At 44.1% G+C, this 10,261-nt stretch overlaps 1 long non-coding RNA gene across 1 annotated transcript; it reads left to right on the plus strand.

The window, feature by feature from the left end:
- Positions 1-1,536: 1,536 nt before the first annotated feature.
- Positions 1,537-7,895, plus strand: LOC130365821 (uncharacterized). The gene is made up of 3 exons (XR_008891899.1): positions 1,537-1,675; positions 2,590-2,673; positions 7,304-7,895. It is a non-coding gene; the product is annotated as an uncharacterized LOC130365821 (long non-coding RNA).
- The last annotated feature ends 2,366 nt before the right edge of the window (positions 7,896-10,261 follow it).

The raw sequence follows: 10,261 nt of genomic DNA on the forward strand, positions 1-10,261 counted from the left end.
TTACAGTGTGTCACCCCAGTAGTAAGGAGATTACATGAGGAGTGTGTCACTCCAGTAGTAATGAGATTACATGAGGAGGAGGTTTGTTACAGTGTCATCACAGTAGTAAGGAAATTACACGAGGAGGGGGTTTGTTACAGCGTGTCACCCCAGTATTAAGGAGATTACATGAGGAGGAGGTTTGTTACAGTGTGTCACCCCAGTAGTAAGTTAATAACATGGGGAGGAGGTCTGTTACAGTGTGTCACCCAGTAGTAAGGAGATTACATGAGGAGGAGGTTTGTTGCAGTGTGTCACCCCAGTAGTAAGGAGATTACATGAGGAGGAGGTCTGTTACAGTGTGTCACCCCAGTAGTAAGGAGATTACATGAGGAGGAGGTTTGTTACAGTTTGTCACCCCAGTAGTAGGGAAATTACATGAGGAGGAGGTTTGTTACAGTGTCACTCCAGTAGTAAAGTGATTACATGAGGAGGAGGTCTGTTACAGTGTGTCACCCCAGTAGTAAGGAGATGATAAGAGGAGGAGGTTTGTTACAGTGTGTCACCCCAGCAGTGGCGGATCCAGGGGGGGGGGCAACGGGGCAATTGCCCCCCCCCCCCCCCCCCCCGAGATTTCTGCCCCCCGATTTCTAACATGGTGGAGCGGGAGCTGTCACTCCCGCTCCACCATTCACTTATTAATTTACCTTTCTCGCCGCTGGCGATCAAGGGCAGGCCGGCGCGATGACGTCACACTATCGCGCCGGCGCCTGAAGATCCCTTCGCCGCGGCTCGCCGCTCACCAGTCTGCACAGTCTGTGCAAGTAAGAAGAGAGCTGCTCAGCGCGGGAACGCAATATAAGTGTATGTATTTTTTTTTCCATCTATATGGCACTGGGTGGGCTCAGGGGGCAATTAAAAAACGTAGGGGGCACAAAAATGGATACATTTGATGTGAGGTGCCCTTGACAGGGGGGCATTATATATGAAGAGCACATGACAGGGGGTCCCCTGTCATGTGCTCTTCACATATAATGCCCCCTGTGCTGTGCCCCTCACATATAATGCCCCCATCATCATCATGTGCCCTTCAGATATAATGCTCCAGTCATGTGCCCCTCACATATGATGCCCCCTGTGGGGCAGGACAGGGGGCATTATATGTGAGGGGCACATCACAGGGGGCATTATATGTTAGGGGCACAGGACAGGGGGCAGTATATGTGAGGGGCACATGATGAGAGCATTATATGAGGGACACAGCACAGGGGGCATTACATTTTAGGGGAGCATGACGGGAGTATTATATGTAAGGGACACAGCACAGGGGGCATTATATGTAAGGGGCACAAGACAGGAGGCATTATATGTGAGGGGCACAGGAGAGAGGGCAGGAGGGGCCATAATTATTATATGTGGGATGTGGGGGCACAGGATGGGGCATTATTACGATATGTGAAGGCACAGAGTATTTTGCATTTTAGAGGTATGGGGGGAGATTTATCAAAACCTGTGCAGAGGAAAAGTTACCCAGTTGCCCATAGCAACTAATCAGATTGCTTCTTTCATTTTGCAGAGGCCTTGTTAAAAAGGAAAGCAGTGAGATTATTGGTTGCTATGGGCAACTGGGCAACTTTTCTTCTGGACAGGTTTTGATAAATCTCCGCCATGGTGTATATTATAAAGGAATTTCAGGGTTGGTACAATTTTTATGGGCCACAATACATTACAGTATTGTATTCAGAGGGTGCACTGCACGACAAGGTTATATTCAGATTGTACAGTATGTGGTAGTATTATATTCAGAGAAAGCAGTATGTGGCAGTATTATATTCAGAGAACGCAGTATGTGGCAGTATTATATTCAGGGAGTGCAGTATGTGGTAGTATTATATTCAGAGAGCGCAGTGTGGTAGTATTATATTCAGAGAGCGCAGTGTGGTAGTATTATATTCAGAGAGTGCAGTGTGGTAGTATTATATTCAGATGATGCAGTGTGTGGTAGTATTATATTCAGAGAGCGCAGTGTGGTAGTATTATATTCAGAGAGCGCAGTGTGGTAGTATTATATTCAGATGGTGCAGTGTGTGGTAGTATTATATTCAGAGAGTGCAGTGTGTGGTAGTATTATATTCAGAGAGCGCAGTATGTGGCAGTATTATATTCAGAGAGCGCAGTATGTGGCAGTATTATATTCAGAGAGCGCAGTATGTGGTAGTATTATATTCAGAGAGCGCAGTATGTGGTAGTATTATATTCAGAGAGCGCAGTATATGGCAGTATTATATTCAGAGAGCGCAGTATGTGGCAGTATTATATTCAGAGAGCGCAGTATGTGGCAGTATTATATTCAGAGAGCGCAGTATGTGGCAGTATTATATTTATAGAGCGCAGTGTGTGGTAATTTTATATTCAGAGAGCGCAGTGTGTGGTAGTTTTATATTCAGAGAGTGCAGTGTGTGGTAGTTTTATATTCAGAGTGCAGTGTGTGGTAGTATTATATTCAGAGAGCGCAGTGTGTGTGGTAGTATTATATTTAGAGGGTGCAGTGTGGGGTATTCAGAGGATACGGTGTTTAGCAATATTATAATAATTATTGTTTTCATATAGAGGATCAGAATCTGCTGACAAATTAAGGAGCCATCTGGGTGTCATTTTCTGCAGAGAGAAGATTTAGCTGACAAAGTCACAGCGGTATGTACCATCGAAGCTGTCACCTGTAGTCACTGATATCACTGTGTATTCTCCTCACTATGTCCCTTCAGAGCTGTAGTCACTTGTAAGTTTTGCAGTTTTCATGGGTGAAACAACAACTCCCAGCATCCCCTTACCACTACTTAGGTCATACTGGGAGCTGTAGTTTTAAATGGTAAAAACTTATTTAGCACTTTCCCATTCTGTGACAATTGGTATATTTGATTAATATGCTGGAAATTATTTTCTGCAACCTGCTACACTGTGGGCATCACAACTATACTGCCAACCTAATGTGGGGGAACTACAACCTAATGTGGGGGAACTATACTGCCAACCTAATGTGGGGGAACTATACTGCAAACTAAATGTGGGGGAACTATACTGCCAACCTAATGTAGGAGGACTATACTGCCAACCTAATGGGGGGGGGGGGGAATACAACCTAATGTGGGGGAACATACTGCCAACCTAATGGGGGGGAACATACTGCCAACCTAATGTGGGGGAACTACAACCTAATGTGGGGGAACTATACTGCAAACTAAATGTGGGGGAACTATACTGCAAACTAAATGTGGGGGAACTATACTGCCACCCTAATGTAGGAGGACTATACTGCCAACCTAATGGGGGGGGGAACTACAACCTAATGTGGGGGAAAATACTGCCAACCTAATGTGGGGGAACTACAACCTAATGTGGGGGAACTATACTGCCAACCTAATGTGGGGGAACTACAACCTAATGTGGGGGAACTATACTACCAGCCTAATGTGGGGGAACTTCAACCAAATGTGGGGGAACTATACTGCCAACCTAATGTGGGGAAACTATACTGCCAACCTAATGGGGGGGGGACTACAACCTAATGTGGGGGAACATACTGCCAACCTAATGTGGGGGAACTACAACCTAATGTGGGGGAACTATACTGCCAACCTAATGTGGGGGAACTACAACCTAATGTGGGGGAACTATACTGCCAGCCTAATGTGGGGGAACTACAATCTAATGTGGGGGAACTATACTGCCAACCTAATGTGGGGAAATTACAACCTAATGTGGGGGAACTACAACCTAATGTGGGAGAACTACAACCTAATGTGGGGGAACTATACTGCCAACCTAATGGGGGGGGGACTACAACCTAATGTGGGGGAACTATGCTGTCTACCTAGTGTGGGGGAACTACAACCTAATGTGGAGGAACTACAACCTAATGTGGGGGAACTATGCTGTCTACCTAGTGTGGGGGAACTGGAAACTATGCGGCCTACCTAGTGTGGGGGCACTATGCTGCATACTTAAAGGGGTGCTCCACTGCCCCAGCGTTCTGAACATTTTGTTCCAAACCCTGGGTGCAGGCTGCGGGGGTTGTGATGTCATAGCCACGCCCCTTGTGACATCACACCACACCACCTCAATGCAAGTCTATGGGAGGGGGCGTGTCGACCAGCGCCTGATACTCTAATAGTGCCCCTCCCGAGACTAGACTCTGGATCCGCCCCTGCACCCCAGTAGTAAGGAGATGATAAGAGGAGGATGTTTGTTACAGTGTGTGACCCCAGTAGTAAGGAGATTACATGAGGAGGAGGTTTGTTAAAGTGTGTCACCCCAGTAGTAAGGAGATTACATGAGGAGGAGGTTTTTTAAAGTGTGTCTCCCCGGTAGTAAGGAGATTACGTGAGGAGGAGGTTTGTTACAGTGTGTCATCCCAGTAGTAAGGACATTACATGAGGCGGAGGTCTGTTACACTGTGTGACCCCAGTAGTAAGGAGATTACGTGAGGAGGAGGTTTGTTACAGTGTGTCATCCCAGTAGTAAGGACATTACATGAGGCGGAGGTTGGTTACAGTGCGTCACCACAGTAGTAAGGAGATTACATGAGGAGGAGGTTTGTTACATTGTCATCCCAGTAGTAAGGAAATTACACGAGGAGGGGGTTTGTTACAGCGTGTCATCCCAGTATTAAGGAGATTACATGAGGAGGAGGTTTATTACAGTGTGTCACCCCAGTAGTAAGTTAATAACATGAGGATGGGGTTTGTTATAGTGTGTCACCCCAGAAGTAAGGACATTAATGAGGTTTGTTACAGTGTGTCACCCCAGTAGTAAGGAGATTACATGAGGATGGGGTTTGTTACATTGTGTCACCCCAGAAGTAAGGACATTACATGAGGAGGTTTGTTACAGTGTGTCACTCCAGTAGTAAGGAGATTACATGAGGAGGTTTGTTACAGTGTGTCATCCCAGTAGTAAGGAGATTACATGAGGAGGAGGTTTGTTACAGTGTGTCACCCCAGTAGTAAGTTAATAACATGGGGAGGAGGTCTGTTACAGTGTGTCACCCAGTAGTAAAGTGATTACATGAGGAGGGGGTTTGTTACAGCGTGTCAACCCAGTAGTAAGGAGATTACATGAGGAGGAAGTTTGTTACAGTGTGTCACCCCAGTAGTAAGGAGATTACATGAGGAGGAGATTTGTTACAGTGTGTCACCCCAGTAGTAAGGAGATTACATGAGGAGGAGGTCTGTTACAGTGTGTCATCCCAGTAGTAAGGAGATGTTAAGAGGAGGATGTTTGTTACAGTGTGTCACCCCAGTAGTAAGGAGATTACATGAGGAGGAGGTTTGTTAAAGTGTGTCACCCCAGTAGTAAGGAGATTACATGAGGAGGAGTTTTTTTTAAAGTGTGTCCCCCCGGTAGTAAGGAGATTACGTGAGGAGGAGGTTTGTTACAGTGTGTCATCCCAGTAGTAAGGAGATTACATGAGGAGGAGGTTTGTTACAGTGTGTCACCCCAGTAATAAGGAGATTACATGATGAGGTGGTTTGTTATAGCGTGTCACCCCAGTAGTAAGGTGATTACATGAGGAGGAGGTCTGTAACAGTGCGTCATTCCAGTAGTAAGGTGATTACATGAAGAGGGGGTTTGTTACAGTGTGTCACCCCAGTAGTAAGGAGATTACATGAGGAGGAGTTTTGTTACAGTGTGTCACCCCAGTAGTAAGGAGATAAGAGGAGGAGGTTTGTTACAGTGTGTCACCCCAGTAGTAAGGAGATTACATGAGGAGGAGGTTTGTTAAAGTGTGTCACCCCAGTAGTAAGGAGATTACATGAGACATTACACTGTAACAAACTGACTCCTCATGTAATCTCCTTACTACTGGGTTGACACACTGTAACAAACCTCCTCCTCATGTAATCTCCTAACTACTGGGGTGACACACTGTAACAAACCCCCTCTGTGTGTGTCCCCGGTAGTAAGGAGATTACGTGAGGAGGAGGTTTGTTACAGTGTGTCATCCCAGTAGTAAGGACATTACATGAGGCGGAGGTCTGTTACACTGTGTGACCCCAGTAGTATGGAGATTACATGAGGAGGTTTGTTACAGTGTGTCACCCCAGTAGTAAGGAGATTACATAAGGAGGAGGTTTGTTACAGTGTGTCACCCCAGTAGTAAGGAGATTACATGAGGAGGAGGTTTGTTACAGTGTGTCACCCCAGTCGTAAGGAGATTACATGAGTAGGCTTGTTAAAGTGGTGCTGTTGACTATAGCAACCAATCAGATTGCTTCTTTCCTTTTTCAAAGGCCTTTTATTTTTTAATGAAAGAAACGATCTGATTGGTTGCTATGGGCAACTGCTCCATTCCTCCTCTACACAGGTTTTGATAAATCTCCTCCGGTGTTTTTTTCATGAAATCGTGGCGTTTTTTCCTCCCAATGTTTCACTAAAAAATCCTTGAGTCATATGATAAAAGGATCACATGAATTGTAATGAGAAAAACGCCGAAAAAAAACGCCAAAGAAACAAAACGCCTATAAAACGCCTGTGTCTCTAAAGGGTTTATATCTTCTTATTACATGGAGAACCCTATAATTACATCCTAATAAAGATGCTCGGCGCAGACAATGAGGCTTTTGTAGTTCTAAGAAAACCTTCTGTTCCCTGCTGGTGACCACGGAGGCTTAAAAGCCATTAGAGAACACGTCAGTCCGCCATGGAATTTACCAAAACTCAATTAAAAGCTTTGGTAAAAAATTTTAGGGGATCATTTATGAACACACGCGACTTTGGAGTTTTTTTCCATCTGTGTGGCGCACTAGTGTACGCCAGGCTCGGCTGATCCTCCTTTTTCAGGGGGTCTGAGCTTTTTGTAAACATAGGGGAAAAAAGAAAATGCCAAAGAAGCAAAAGGCCTATAAAAGTACACAATGGGGAGATTTATGAAAACCTGCGCTTAAGAAAAGTTGGCCAGTTGCCCATAGCAACCAATCAGATCGCTTCTTTCAGTTTTCAGAGGCCTTGTTAAAAATGAAAGAAGCGATTTGATTGGTTGCTATGGATGACTGCTACACTTTTCCTCTTCACAGGTTTTGATAAATCTTCTCCATTGTTTGTTGGAAAAAAAAATTGCCACAGAGACAGAATCTTAAGAGTGAAAAACGGAGGGGGCAGTTTTTTGTGTTTTATTTTTAATTTTTTTAGCGGGGGGCTCTGGGGCAAAAAAAGCTCTTAACAAAAATTGTGTCTCTTCCTAGGCTTAGGTTAGGATTCAACACAAGTTATGTGTAACATTTTTCAAAATCCACATTGCTTAACTTTTGGCTTTATTTCTGTCCAGCAAAAACAGCCATGCACAATATGTGGATTTCAGCCAATCAGAGAGCAGCACTGCCCAAATAGAACTCCCAGGAGGAGCAGCGTGTCACACATGTGATGTCATAACCACTGTCCACCAGAGAGCAGCACTAAGCAGAAATAACACGGCTCCTGCTCATTCTGGACACTGTAGGGACCCGGGAATGCAGATTCATACACAGGTCTGGTTAGTGTCGTTCCATATACATTTCTATAATAAACATGGAAATCATCTTTCTTTTCTGTTGTTTTTCTATCTTAGATGAAGTATTTCCAGGATGTGGAGTCGCATTTCCAGACTTACAGCAAGAAGTTGGATGAAGACATAACCCCTGGAATCACGCACATACACAGACACATTTGCCCAAATTCTAGAGGTAACCTCCTTTAGTATGCCCAGAGGAAGGGCAATACAGTAGCCATGGATTCCCTACAGGTTTCCTCCCCTCTGGAGGTTTTTCCTGTCCTGAGTATTAGTTACTGTACGCTCTTTGTGAGTGATGGGAGGTTACAAAAAACCCCTACACAAACATTGTAATAAATAATAAATAAAGTTTCCCCTTTTTTAACCCTTCTTTGACTTGTTCGACTCATTTATTTTATTTCTGTGTATGAAAAATAGTGTTAGCAAAATGTGGATGACATGAGTTTTTTTTTTCCTAACTTCCTGCGCGATCTGCATAGTTTGTTGTAGAGAGAAGGGCAGTCGATGCTGGGTGGTACAGTTGCCAAGGCAACGAGGGAGGACTGGCCATCGGGGACACTGGGCATTTGCCTTTTGGGCTAGACCATCAGTGTCAGGATTGGAGATAAATGTTTGATCGCAGGAGATCTGACCGCTGGGACCCGGCAATGTTGCGAGGCAATGTCGGCTAGTACTTGTGTCGTGGACCTCACTGAGAGAGATACATGGAGGGGGCCTGTTGGGCATGACGTCATGCTGCAGCCAATATGCCTCCTGCTTGGGACGAGACACAGCAGAGTCGGGGCCCCATACAGGAGATTGCAGGGTTAAATATATTTACCGCTGAAGATCTCCTTTAGGAGCTCTTAAAGCAGCAACCGCTGGCCGCAGCCTTTAAAGCAACAATCGCTGGTCGCCATCGGGGGCAGACAACAGAGGGGGTCTGCGGCTGCCATCATCCCATTGTTTTTTACACACTTCAGTTGGGCCAAATAGCGTGCCCCCACCGCCAGTGACAGATTAGGCTGGTGACCACTGTCACTTTAAGAGGAGCAAAAGTGCAGCACCCAGTTACGTCTGCTCAAATGGTCCCTGACATCGGCTGATTGGAAGAACGGAGCAGTAGCGGTGCTTGTTTCCTCAATGGCCTGCTTTTAGAAAGAAATATCTGCTACTTGACCAAAGATGACCGAAAGGCCCTCCCAGTGCCAGTGACTCTGAGCTGTCATGAGATGAGCCGGAAGATCATCACCAACAAGTTTGAGTCAATAGAGTAATAAGAAACGGCAGACGCATGTGGTGTTTTTTTTCCATCCTTTTATGGCATTTTTATGCTCCTTAAAATAAATTGTTTACCACGGGTGTACCCCTTTAACACTAGTTATGATGGCTTTTGCTTAGGCCATCAATATCAGGGAGTTGCAATACCAGGCACAGCCACTACTTAAAATATGGAGCTGTGTCTGGTAAACAATGAGTGGCATTGCCCATATTGGAATTTGAGATATTTCACGAATATATAGACGAATATTTGTCCTATATTCGCGAATTTCGCTTATTCGTTATGTGAATGTGATTCGCATATGTGAATATTTGCATATTCGAGAAAAAAACAGTGAGGGGGTGGGCAACTTTACTATTGGTTGCTATGGATGTTGTTGATAACCTCTGACAAGTGTATTTGCATCATTCTAATTGGCCCACAAGTGAAAAGAAAGAATATGCAAATATTTACATGTGCGAATATGCGAATATTCACATATGCGAATATGCGCATATGCGGAAAAAAGTAAATATTCGTTATTTTGAATATATAGTGCATACATTCGCAATATTCCCGAATTCGTGAATTTGCGATATTCGCAATAAAAATTCGAAATGCGAATATTCACACCCAACACTAGAAAGTAGTAGAACAAGTCACAATTTAAATGACTTCTCCACATACAGGTAGGGGCAAAATCATGACTTTATGTTTCATTAGTCAAGAAATCCGATTGGATAGTATGTGCCCTTACATTTATTTGGTTGCTATGCTACAGATCTGGACTACGTGACTCTGATATGGATGTGTGCAGGAGGCCTTGAACTCATGACCTCCATGGGGGAGATGACAGATGCACTTGGGAATCAAGTTATTATGATCACTGGTTTCTACAGACAAGTCCCTTTACAATAGGATTTAATGCTCATAGTGTGGCCTATTACAACTGTTAATAATTGCATTGTAAAAAATAAAGTTTTTTCACAGGTGAAACTTGTTTAACTTGATAACGACCATGGACGTCTATACTCGTCCAATGGCCGTTACCGGGGTATGACGCGGGCTCCCGACTCGAGCCCGCGTCATACCGGCCAGCCCCCAGCTGATTCCTGTAACCCCTTCTTTATTAAAAGTTTAAATCACCCCCCTTTTCCCAAATTCCATATTAAAAATATGTAACCATAATAAAAATAAACATATGTAGTATCGTCGCGTGCGTAAATGTCTGAACTATAAAAATATATCATTAATAAAACCGCACGGTCAATGGCGTACACGCAAAAAAATTCCAAAGTCCAAAATAGCGTATTTTTGGTCACTTTTCATACCATAAAAAAAGGAATAAAAAGCGATCAAGAAGTCCAATCAAAATAAAAATGGTACCAATTAAAACTTCAGATCACGGCGCAAAAAATGAGCCCTCAAACCGCCCTGTATGTGGAAAAATAAAAAAGTTATAGGGGTCAGAAAAGGACAATTTTAAATGTATAAAT

The sequence above is a fragment of the Hyla sarda genome, chromosome 1 (genome assembly GCF_029499605.1).
Source record: "Hyla sarda isolate aHylSar1 chromosome 1, aHylSar1.hap1, whole genome shotgun sequence".
Lineage (NCBI taxonomy): Eukaryota > Metazoa > Chordata > Amphibia > Anura > Hylidae > Hyla > Hyla sarda.